Source organism: Kogia breviceps, chromosome 8 (genome assembly GCF_026419965.1).
Source record: "Kogia breviceps isolate mKogBre1 chromosome 8, mKogBre1 haplotype 1, whole genome shotgun sequence".
Taxonomy (NCBI): domain Eukaryota; kingdom Metazoa; phylum Chordata; class Mammalia; order Artiodactyla; family Physeteridae; genus Kogia; species Kogia breviceps.
The window spans coordinates 16,455,453-16,468,444 of record NC_081317.1 but is presented as its reverse complement, the minus strand read 5'-3'; positions in this window follow the sequence as shown (position 1 = coordinate 16,468,444).

The window sequence follows — 12,992 nt, the reverse complement described above, 5'->3', positions numbered from 1 at the left end:
TGAACCTGGACCACCAGGGAATTCCCTGAATCTCGGAGGTCCTTACTTGCAATTTTTGGGAAATATTCAATATTTATATTTGTCTCTCTTAACCTTTAAACCTTTTTGACCCAATCTTCTTTCACTCTCTTTCACTGTGCTTCTTATCTAAAAACAGACACCTAAAGAAATCAGTGACAATCAAACTTTCAATAAAGGTATAAAAGGCTTGAGAAATCATCTTGTCCCATTTTCAGATGAGGACTTTGAAAAAGAGCAATTAAATGACTTACTCAAGACTACTGTGAATAATCCCTGTTTGCAGGTTTCTACCTTCAGCTTCTCCCTGGTTTTCTCAGTGCCCCAAAACCCTCTTAGTGGCAGCTGTGGGGAAAGACAGACTCCTTAGTCCTCTTTCCTCCTTCCTTCAAGGACTGAAGAGTTTCATTATTAATCATTTATATATTAGTGCTACCCTGCCTGCCTCTTTATTAATCACCTCCATGGAATCTATTGCTATTAATCATCAGATGTGTGTCTGAGTACTACCGGTAATTATCTTTGAATGTTCATTACCCCGTCAATTTAATTACTTGTTTTTCCCCAGGAGTGCAGAATGATTCAGGTCCCTGACTGTGGTGTGCGTGTGTGTGTGTGTGTGTGTGTGTGTGTGTGTGTGTGTGCATATGTGTATGTGTTGCTTTTAGACACCAATTACCATTACATAAAGTAAAACTATATTTCAATTAAGTATTCCTAACCTCTGGTCATCTATGAAACCATATACTTCTTGTTGAATGTGAAGGCTGAAAGTCAGGTGTAATCTATGATTCTCTTTCATTTAATCTTATATCTTCTACAACAATTCTTTGAAGTCCTCTATAAACTAATTGATGTTACTTCTTTAGAAATAAGCACCGTATGTACCTGGGGTATTTATTTATGTGTGTATGTACTTACCTATTTGCATTAATTGATGCTTGAGAGAATCAGAAAAGAATGACACCAAAATATGTAATCAGTTCCTGTCCACTCCTCGAAGGGTAACTATATAACAGAAATGTCCACACATTTCCTTTTGGATGGGTGGGAGTAGAAAGAGAGTTGTTGTGTCTTAAGAGTATTTAACCCTGCAAAGGATGCTCAAAGTGTGCCTAGAATAAAATAACACATTTTAAAAATGTTCAGTCTTCTTTGAAGAGGGCATTTCATAGGAACCTACAGTCTTATGGTTAGCAGAAAAAGAAGGGGATGAAAAGAAAGAAACTAACATTTGCTGAATGCCTACATCTATTATTTTATCTCACTTTCCCAATGATAGCTCTTATGTGTAGGTTCCATTAACTCATGGAAGTTGCCCAAGGACACGCAGATGGTAAGTAACAGAACTGGAATTTAAACAATGATGTGCCTAATTCTGAAATCCATGCTCTTGTCCCTGCATCATGCTGCCTCAAGATAAGATGTATATAAGTAATATCAGAGAAGGCTCAAATGTGAAAATTAGGTGAAGCACAGATAATGTTTTTTTCTCAAACTCAGAAGAGGGGTTCAATACTTCTGGATGGGTTGTTTAGAGAAAGCTTAATGGAGATGACATCTGAATTGAATGTGTAGAATGAAAAGGGCTAAGCAGCTCCGGTGTGTGACCTTGTATGTTCACTCCTTCCTGGAGTAGTAGGAGCCTAGAAAGGTCTTTGTTCTCCACTGTACTTCATGAAGTCTGTGGTCAATTTTAGTATTGAGTGCTTTGGAATAAAGAGGCATAGACTTCTCTGAAGATATGCTATCTTTTTGTTAGCTAGACATTGACTGGAAGAAGTGCTGTTAAAATACATACACATGCACACACACATCCCCACACACAATTATTTACCGTACTTGTGTTCTAGGAAGATAGTTCTCTTTTCCTCACAACTATACTTTTACAACCACTTTATCCATTTAGTCACTATTGATTTATTGGATGCATCCCCTCTATACCCAGCACTGTCCTATCTATTTTGAGATTTGCAGAGATGCACTTTAGGAGATATAAGACATGGCCCCATTTATCAATAATCAGAATTTACTTTGAGATATTAACAGCTGTAGCTTGCATTTATTTTTAAATTTATTTATTTTATTTACTTATTTTTGGCTGTGTTTGGTCTTTTGTTGCTGTGCGTGGGCTTTCTCTAGTTGTGGTGAGCGGGGGCTACTCTTCGTTGCGGTACACGGGCTTCTCATTGTGGTGGATTCTCTTGTTGCGGAGCATGGGATCTAGGTATGTGGGCTTCAGTAGTTGTGGTGCATGGGCTTAGTTGCTCCACAGCATGTGGGATCTTCCCAGACCAGGGCTTGAACCTGTGTCCCCTGCATTGGCAGGCGGATTCTCAACCACTGTGCCACCAGGGAAGCCCAGCTTGCATTGATTAACTTTACTATATGTCTGGAACTATTCTAAGCCCACTTCTGGATTTGTCATCTCAACTAATTGGTTCAGTTGAAAAATTCAGGTAGAAGTTTGATTTTTCCTCACATCAGAGTACTGGGCAGATTAGTTAGTTGATATGGCTTGTTATGAGTCGATGAATTGGAAATCATTTTCTAAATTATAAAATGCCATATGGACTCAAGGAAAGTGTTGGGAATTTCGTGTAGGGTAGGTAGGTAATTTGGGGAGTAGACTCAGGTCAGTGAAAACTTTAAAAAAACAGATAGCAGAGTGCAGAGCTTGGATTATAAGTCCCTATTTACAGACGGGGTATTTAAGTCTCTGAGAGGCCTAGTGATGTGTTCAAGTTCACATTGCAAATGAGTTAGCGAATTATTCAAGTCTTCTGACATGGGTCCAGTACTCTTTCCTCTAACCCTAATACCAATGGCCAAGTATACAACCAAGCAAAGAGGAAGGCTAAACAGAGTGCAGAGGGGTAGACTAGAGTCTCAGTTATGGGTCAACATCATTATATGCTGTATCCCCACTACTAATACCCAGAGAAGAAAATTCGGGGCATGGAAAACTCTAATACTCTAATTTGTAGTTTGAAAGAAAGAAAAATGAAAACAATGGTATTTTACACGTCTAGCGCACCTACCATGTGCCAGGTGTTGTACTAGATGTTTTGCATATTATTTTTTCATGTCATCCTTTTGACAACATTGTAAAAAAAGTACTTTTATCCCCATTTTATACATGGAGATAGAGTGGTGACCCGAAGTTCCACAATGGGACAACTGGGAGGCAGAGATTCAAACTCAAATATGCTGGCATCCAAAGTACATTCCGTCTCCACTCTATCACTGTGCCTTCATTCAAGTGGAATAAACCTGTTATATGAATTGTTCTCCAAAGTTCATTATTTATTTTTCCCAAATTTGATCATAACTTCTTACCCAAGGGCTAAGGAATGATTCTTAACTGTTTGGGAAGGAACTATTTTCAGGGCAAGATTACAATTTCCTTCGCTTCTGCTAAGAAGTATGTTCTTTCTTCAGTAGGTAATTCCACTTCTGAGCAGAGAAGCAGCTCTGGATGAAAATATTTATCAAAGGTCAGATTTTGATGTGATGATGCATATCCCTGGCACACCCTTAGGAGGTATCTTCCCTTCTTGATGTCAGTGGGGTTCTGATATTTTATTGGCATTTGGCAAAGATAGCTGCTAGCAAATTGTTGTTTAAAAGTCCGGCCTAATTTGGAGGATTCCTTAGCATAAACCCAGGAGTAATTCATTCTATGATGTGGGAGAAGTCCAGTGTGCCTTGGTTTCCCTTGTATAGTTAGATATTGAAATTTCAATCCTTCATGGAGAAATTGAACACCTTTCATTGAATTGTTATTGTAGTTTTATATGTTTTTATTTGGAGCAGATAATATCCAACCACCTCTGTTTAAATGAAGATTATGTTTTGTGCAGTGAAAGAAACAAATTCCCTTCCTCCCAGAATTATCCAGTTCACCTCCTTATTTTCTTCTCATCTTGTTCTTATGTCGACTATTTAATTGAGATGTTAAGGTCCCTCACAGCTCTGAGTGGAAATTTTTATTTATTTATTTATTTATTATTTATATTTTTAATTAATTTGGGTTTTTAAAATTTTTAATTTTTAATTTTATTTTTGGCTGTGTTGGGTCTTTGTTGCTGTGCGCGGGGCTTTCTCTAGTTGGGGCGAGTGGGGGCTACTCTTCATTGCAGTGCGTAGGCTTCTTGTTGTCGTGGCTTCTCTTGTTTCAGAGCACGGGCTCTAGGCCCACGGGCTTCAGTAGTAGTGGCGCACGGGCTACAGAGCACAGGCTCAGTAGTTGTAGCGCATGGGTTTAGCTGCTCTGTGGCATGTGGAATCTTCCCGGGCCAGGGCTCGAACCCGTGTCCCCTGCACTGGCAGGAGGATTCTTAACCACTGCACCACCAGGGAAGCCCCTCTGAGTGGAAATTTTATACCAGATTTCTCCATAGACTTGGGAGCTAGTAGCGTTTGTGAGATGAGGCTAATCCAATTACCTAGGATGAAAACCCTGGAGAGAGAAGATTTTCTAAACTGTGATGTTTTGTCCAGTGTTTTCTCTTTGTTAAAAATAAACATTTCTAACTTATAGGCTCTTTGAGTTGGTCATGTAATTGAGAGAGGAGAAAGGAAATGTCTTTTTGGAAGCTGAAATGGAGTGTGTGGCATTGCATGGTTATAAGTCACCTTCTCTTTATATATTTTCACTTAACTAAAAAAATGGTCTTGCACTTATATTTATAATTACCTGAGAATTTGCTACCCTTATTTTATCGTAGACCACTTTTCATAGCATAGTCTCTTTTAAGAGACTCTGAGCAGAAAAAAACAAAACAAAAAATGTTAGGATACCTCCTATCTTTACAGATGAAGTAACTGAAGTAGAGGTTTAGATACTTTGCTCAAGATCACACAGCAAGATTTAGTCACAGAGCCATAAGGAATAGAATCCTAGTTTCCCTGTCTGTATTTACTCCATTCTCCACAAGGTTACTGAGTTGCTTTTCTTAGTTTCCCAATCTGATAATATGCACACTTCATTATTTCTGACATTCATTTATTCAATTTGTTCATTCAGTGTTATTCATTCAGTTGATGGATTGAAGACTATGAAAGACTATGAGTATATCATTGTGCCGATCTCCCTCCATCATTTTTATAAAAGCATATATATCTATGGGGATGTAGGTATACAGATAGCTGATTCACTTTGTTACACAGCAGAAACCAACACACCATTGTAAAGCAATTTTACTCCACTAAAGACGTTAAAAATATTGAAAAAACATTGCATATATCTGTATTGATTAGGGTTATTGATTGTTAAGTTTACCCTGGTTAATGTAAGAAAAGAAAAACACACTGGAAGAATCTCTGAGGATATCTCAGAGCATTAGATTTGGGAATAAGCAGGAGGCAAGGAACTCTGGAGGAGAGGTAAAAATGATAATTTCACAAAAGAGATACAAATAAATTATTTAAAAAAATCAGAGAATGGAGAGAATGGACACCAAGGCAGCTGTGGGTAAATGAGGAGACGCTTTTTGGAGGAGATGGCATTTGAGCTGATCCTTCAAAGATAGGGAGGATTTATATATTTTGAGACAGAAGGGGAGAAAAGCATAATTTTTATATGAATTCAAGATCACTTTTAGGAAACTTGATATATGAACACCTGAAATAGTTGGATGATGTTGGAAGGTAAGTCAGTACGTGATGAAAGGTCAGTGTGAGGGATATCAACTTTACATCAGTTGCTCCACATTCAAGCTCATTCTGATCAACTTGGGTCAAATATGGCTATTTTGCAATGTTTATTTTTTCCATCTGTTTTTGTCTCTTCTTGCTGTCATTTCTTCTCCAATTGTATGCCTTTCTTATTGTTCTTCCTCTTTCCTTTCTTTAAGCCCCATTTACCTCTTCTTCTTGCCCATTGCCTATCCTATGATTGTTGGTCTTATTTTTAGGCTATTAACATTGGTATAAATATTACATATTTTTGAGATCCACTTCTGGAATGACAGCATGAGGAGCTGTGTAGACATACTCCCCATAGAAACTGGTGAAAATTAATGAAAAAAGAAAACATTCAAAGTCTCTGGAAATGGTCCAAATGGCATATAGCAAACGCAGAAACATATATTCAAGAAAATCTACTAAAATTTGGTAGGCACAATGAGAATCCATAGTATCAAAAGCAAGACTCACTCACTCCCCACTCCCAGCTCAGTGAAACAGAAACTGGACTTCAGACTTATGCTGTCAAGAATACAGGACTCCATCTCCCCCAGCTCCCAGTTGAAGGGCTATCTTCCCAGGGGGAGCAGTATGTCAGCATTTTTCATCCTGCCCCAGCTACTTGCTGCTGAGGCTAAGTTCTGTGTGAGTGCAGCCAAGTGGTGACTTCTTTCTTCTTCTGCTCAGTCCCGACTAATGGCATTGAGACTCTACGTTGGGCAGGTATCACTAAGAATACTGAGAAGCCAATCTTCCTTGTCCCAGCTTGTAAGGCAGTGGTTCCATGAAGAGAGAGGCAAGCCAAGAATACCTGATGCTACTTCCATTCCTATCCACTGAGCACTCAGCTCCTAAAGTGGGAAGTGTAACTCAGAGAGAATCACAGCATTGCCCCAATCCCCAGCTTCAGAGCCCTGGCTCAGAGATTTTGCCTAGGGGAAGAAGCAAGCCTTAAAACAGGTACTTCCTAATCTCTTCCAAAAGGAACTGACTTTATTTACAAGAGAGTGGGGAATTGCAAGCTCAAGAGCTCTCACAAAAACACTGGAGCCAATGTTCACTGCAGCACTATTTACAATAGCCAGGACATGGAAGCAACCTAAATGTCCATCAACAGATGAATGGATAAAGATGTGGCACATATATACAATGGAATATTACTCAGCCACAAAAAGGAATGAAATTGAGTTATTTGTAGTGAGGTGGATGGATCTAGAATCTGTCATACAGAGTGAAGTAAGTCAGAAAGAGAAAAACAAATACTGTATGCCAATGCATATATATGGAATTTTTAAAAGCAGTACTGATGAACCTAGTGGCAGGGCAGGAATAAAGACGCAGACGTAGAGAACGGACTTGAGTGCACAGGGTGGGAAGGGGAAGCTGGGACAAAGTGAGAGAGTAGCATTGACATATAGACACTACCAAATGTAAAATGGCTGGCTAGGGGGAAGCAGCTGCATAGCACAGGGAGATCAACTTGTTGCTTTGTGACGACCTAGAGGGATGGGACTGGGAGTGTGGGAGGGAGGCTCAAGAGGGAGGAGATATGGGGATATATGTATACATATAGCTTATTCACTTTGTTGTACAGCAGCAACTAACACAACATTGTAAAGCATTTATACTCCAATAAAGATATGAAAAACTAACAAAAACAACAACAACAAAAAACTAGTGGAGCTTGTGATGGATGGCAGTTGGGAATATATTGTTAGATTCACTGGAGATATAGGGTAAACTGTAGGCCAGAGAATTACAGAAATGAGACAAATGGAAATTCTAGAGTTGAAATATACAATAACTAAAATGAAAAAATTACTAGATTGTTAGATGGATTAGAGGACTTAAAATAGATAAGATGATTAAATTCCCCAAATTGATCTACAGATTAATGCAATCTCTATCTGTATTCCAGCTGACTTCTCTGTAGAAACTGACAAGCTGATTCTAAAATTTGCATCGAATTTAAAGAGAACCAGGAGAGCCAAAACAATCTGAAAAAGAAGAGCAAAGTCAGAAGACTGACATTTTTAAATTTCAAAACTTACTGCAAAGCAACAGCAATCAGTACAGTGTGGTATTGGCATAAAGATACACATATAGATCAATATGATAACAGAATTGAAAGTTCAGAGATAAGCCCATGTGTCTGTGATCAACTGATTTTCAACAAGGATACCAATGGGAAAAGATTAATCTTTTCAGCAAATTGTGGTGGGAAAATCAAATAAGGAATGAATCCTAGGACTTCCCTGATGGTCTAGTGGTAAAGAATCTGCCTTCCAATGCAGGGGATGTGAGTCTGATCCCTTGTCAGGGAACTAAGATCCCACATGCCACAGGACAACTAAGCCTGTGTGCTGCAACTATTGAGCTTGCACACCTCAACTAGAGAGCCTGCATGCCGCAAATTACAGAGTCCATGTGCCACAACTAGAGAGAGAAAACCCACATGCCACAACTAGAGAGAAGCCCGCGCCACAATGAAGAGCCCACGTGCCACAATGAAAGATCCCGCGTGCTACAATGAAGATTCCCAAGTGCCACAACTAAGACCCAACACAGCCAAAAAAAAAAAAAATATCCTTATCTCACACCATATACAAAAACTAACTCAAAATGGATCAGAGACCTAAATGTTAGAGGTAAAAGTATAAAATTTTTATAGGAAAACATACTGATAAATTCTCACGACCTCATGACCTCAGATTTGGCAATGGATTCTTAGATATGACATCAAAGCATGAGAAACAAAGGAAACAATAGATAATCTGGACTTCAAAACTTAAAATATTTGTGATTCAAAGGACACTATCAAGAAAGTGAAGACAACCCATAGAAAGGGAGAAAGTATTTGCAAATTTTATATCTGATAAGAGACTAGTATCCAGAATATATATTTATATATATATAACAAATCTCAATAATAAAAATACTATTCAGTTAAAACATAGACAAAGAACTTAAATAGATATTTCCCCAAAGAAGATATATGAATGGCCAATAAGAACTTGAAAAGGTGCCTGACCTCATTAGCCATTAGGGAAATGCAAATCAAAACCACAGTGAGATATCACTTCACACTCACTGGAATGGGTATAATAAAAAAGACAGTAACAAGTGTTGGTGAGGAAGTGCAGAAATTTGAACCCTCACACATTGCTGGCAGGAATGGTCACTTTGGAAGATAGTCTAGCTGTTCCCCAGATGAGGAAAAATGCAGTTACCATATTACTCTGTAATTCCACTCCTAGGTATATACCCAAGAGCAATTAAAACGTGTCCACACAAAAACTTGTTCATAAATGTTTACATCAATATTATTTATAATAGCCAAAAGGTGGAAATGAAACAAATGCTCATCAACTAATCAATGGATAAACAATTGTGGTATACCCATACAATAGAATTGTATTCAGCCATAGAAATAATGAAGTACTGATACAACTACAACATGGATAAACCTTGAAAACAGTATGCTATGTGAAAGAAGCCAGTCACAAGATACTACATATTATAAGATTTCATTTATATTAAATGTTCAGAACAGGTAAATCTATAGAGCCAGAAAATGGAATAATAGTTGCTTAGAGCTAGGGCAATGGACATGGGATAGGGCATTGATTGCTAAAGGACCCAGGGTTTCTTTGTGCAGTGACAAAAATGTTCTAAAATTGACTATGGTGATGGTTGAACATCTTTGTGAATATACTAAAATAAACATTGAATTGTACAGTTTAAGTGAATGGTGTGGTAAGTCTCATTAAAGCTGTTTACGGCCCCAGTGATGGTTCAGTGATGTATTGTTATCAAAGCTACTCTCTGGTACATGAACTGGACCTCAATTAATGATGTCACTGGTGATGATGATAAGAATCACATTGATTTGTTGTATTTCAAAGTTCTAAAACCCTTTCTCTCTCCTTGTTTGTCTTTCTTCCCCAGGGTATTCTGTGATGATTCTCCCTTTTTCCATGGGTTTTTCTATGTCTACTTGTTTGTTGGTTTATTTGCTTGATAATACAGTATAATTATGCAGCTGGAATTAAAAAAGAAATCTGGTTTTGAGTTCCAGCTCTGCCAGACTTAATTATACAAAAAAGTGCATTTGTATAGCTAAGTTTTAGTTTTTACAAACAAACAAAAAAATGCACTTACTCATGGAAACAAGAGCTTTCCTTCTTGAAAACTTGACTTCATAAAAGAGACAAACCACTACCAACTGACCCAGTCGAGCTTTCTGAAATCTGCTCAATTATGACAGTATTTGTCATAATTTGTCATAAGAACAGTATTTGTCATTGAAATAATGATGCTATTGTTTGTGAAGTGGGGTAATAAGACAGGCTGTAGCCCAGCATTTGCAGAGATAGATCCTGAATTATTTACTTCCTTCTGCATGCTTACTCTTTCTCTTTGATTCTTTGCAGTTGACTCCCCGCTTTTTTTTTTTTCTTTTTGCATCCTCTTCTTTTCAGATTTTTCAGCTTGTTTAAAAAAAAAAAAAAAAAAAAGCTTCCCTGCTTGGACCACAGAACTTCTCTCTCCTCTTATCATCTCACTGTAGTAACTGTAGCAATATGCTCCCTGTTTCCATGGGACTGATTCATCCCCATCTACAGTTTATGTTGGCGTGACCTAAATCTGTAGGTGAGACCTAGTTAGGTTTGACTTAAAGTCGCATTTCTACAGGACAGACCATCATTCAAGTTCACAGACTGAATCTCTATCCCTATCAGTTTACTTCCCATTGATCACAAGTAGGAGTACAGATATTTCTTTGTACTCTACCTCCACCATGACCAAGAAACTAAAACGTTTTAATATGGATGCTGTATTATGAGTCTAATTTTCCCACATGAAGGACACAGCAATTCAAAATACAGAACTCTGACCCTATCACTGTTTCCTCTGTAAAGAGGGATGGAAGGTGAGCTTAAAGATGCTATCAATCAGCATTGAGAAATCTGCAACCATATGCTGCCCTCAGCTTTCCCATATGGCTCTGGGGCTAATTTCAAACTCGCTCTTCAGCACATTTAAAGGTGAAAGAGTTAGATGGGACTGAGGGACCTCCATGGAAACCACCTATCAAGAGTAGGAGAGAGATTTTAGAATAGCCAGTCCTCTAGCATGTGTTGTCCAGCTGGACTGGGACAGAGGCAGAAGCAAAGGCTTGTGGTTGGTGGAAATGAAGCAATTGCCTTTTGAGAGGCCCAAGGCAGCTGAACCCATGGGCTTCATTGTGTAGGCCTGACTGTGCAGTCCCAGAGCACCTTACTAGCAGGAAATGGAGAGAAGATTCACTTCAGTTCTTAGGCAATGAGAATTTTTCTTTTAGTTGCATTGCTTTTTCGCTTCACGTTGTGCTTTGTGATAGTGTCAAATAATTTTATAGATAGTTTTCCAAACTTTACTTTTAAAAATTTATTCTGCTATCAAGTCTGTTTATTATTTCCCTCTATTTCTTCCTTCCTTCCATTAGTTGATATTTACCACAGGGTAAAGTGCTATGTAGAATACATATATGTGCAAAGTAAGGTTCTTGTCCTGGAGGATTTCTGGCTTTGAGAGGATTATGAGCTATGATAAAATGTCTTTTGAAACAAATAAGTATATGGGACTTCCCTGGTGGTGCAGGGGATAAGACTCCACACTCCCAATGCAGGGGGCCCGGGTTTGGTCCCTGGTCAGGGAACTAGATCCCACATGCATGCCACAACTAAGAGTTTGCATAGTGCAACGAAGGAGCCCATGTGCCGCAACTAAGGAGCCCACCTACTGCAACTAAGACCTGGTGCAACCAAATAAATAAATAAATATTTTAAAAAAACAAAACAAAACAAAAAAACAAAACAAAACAGAAAAACAACAACAACTAAGTAAGTATGTATAAGGGCCAGAACAATATTTCTAAAGAAATCCGGTGGAAACTGAAGTCACTTTGACTGCTATATATGAGTGTGAGGGGCTGGGGAACAGAGGAAGCTGAAGAAGGAAACAGAGAACCATGTGGCGATCTGCTTTGGGCTGAGTCTGAAGCCTTGGAAAACAAGATTTTTTCCCCAAACACCCTGAGTCACCACCTCCTTTTCACATTCAATTCCAGTAGCCCTCATAAAGTAACATGTGCTCTTTCAGTGGGGGAAACAGGTTGTGGGAATTAAACCCCAATATACAAAGTTACAGGAGCTCCATCACCCATTTACTTTGCATCTTCTCAAGTTATGGGAAACTCAGACTAACTCAAAGATGTAAGATATTACCAAGTCAACCCAGAAGAAGCTGTCTGTGATCAGAAAGGAGCATTGGGTGCTACTTTTCCACAAGCAGTGAGAAATCTTCATCAAGTACTAACAGACTTAATTTGTCATGGTCTTAGCCTACGTTATCTCATTTTGTCTTATAGGAAGCATTCTACAGAGAAAGAAACTAAAGCTTATTGAAGTTAAATGACTTGGCTGATGTCACACAGCTAAGACATGATGAAGCATTAGAAGCAAAAACTCCCAATCAAATGCATAGGCCATACATTTCAGTTATTATTCCATGCCAACTCATTGAGAGTTGTTCCTTTGCTGAGTCATTCAGGACACATTTGATGGCTATTTCCTCTGAGCAGTTCCCTTTGCTGAGCTCTAGACGAGTCAAAGACGAAAAAGGCATGGTCTCTGGTGTGGATCAAAAGGACGGAGTCAAAATAGAAGCATGTTTATGTTTAGTATTCTAAACATATTTTATGCTACCCCAAGCACAATCCCTATCCACAACATCACATAAAACCTTTTTATTTTCTCTCTTTCTCTCTTCATCTTCCTGCTCCCTGGAGCCTCAACCATCTAAGACCTGGAGCCTCAACCATCTAAGACCTGGAGCCTCAACCATCTAAGACCAAGGCACTAGGAAAGGTTTTCCCCTATTTTTTCCCCCCTACTTTGACTCAGACCAGGAAAGGAGGCAAGTACTTATATAAGCATCAAATATAAAATAATTGATTGAAATGTTTCACTTTCATCATGTAAGTATCCATCCTTTGGGTTTCTTTTTATTTTAGTGTGTTTTTTTTTTTCCTCCTACTTGGTGGTCAATCCACAAGGGTCTTATTGTCCTATGCTCTTCTCCTTAGAATCTGTAGATTTTTCCCTTTCCCCTACCCATCAACAACACCAAGCCAAACAAGGAAAAACTAACAACTCATATTAATAAGTCTGTAGCTAACACAACGCCTGGACTTTGGAAGGAAGAGAAGAGTTAAGGACCAAGGGTCTGCAGGGGTCTGGGAG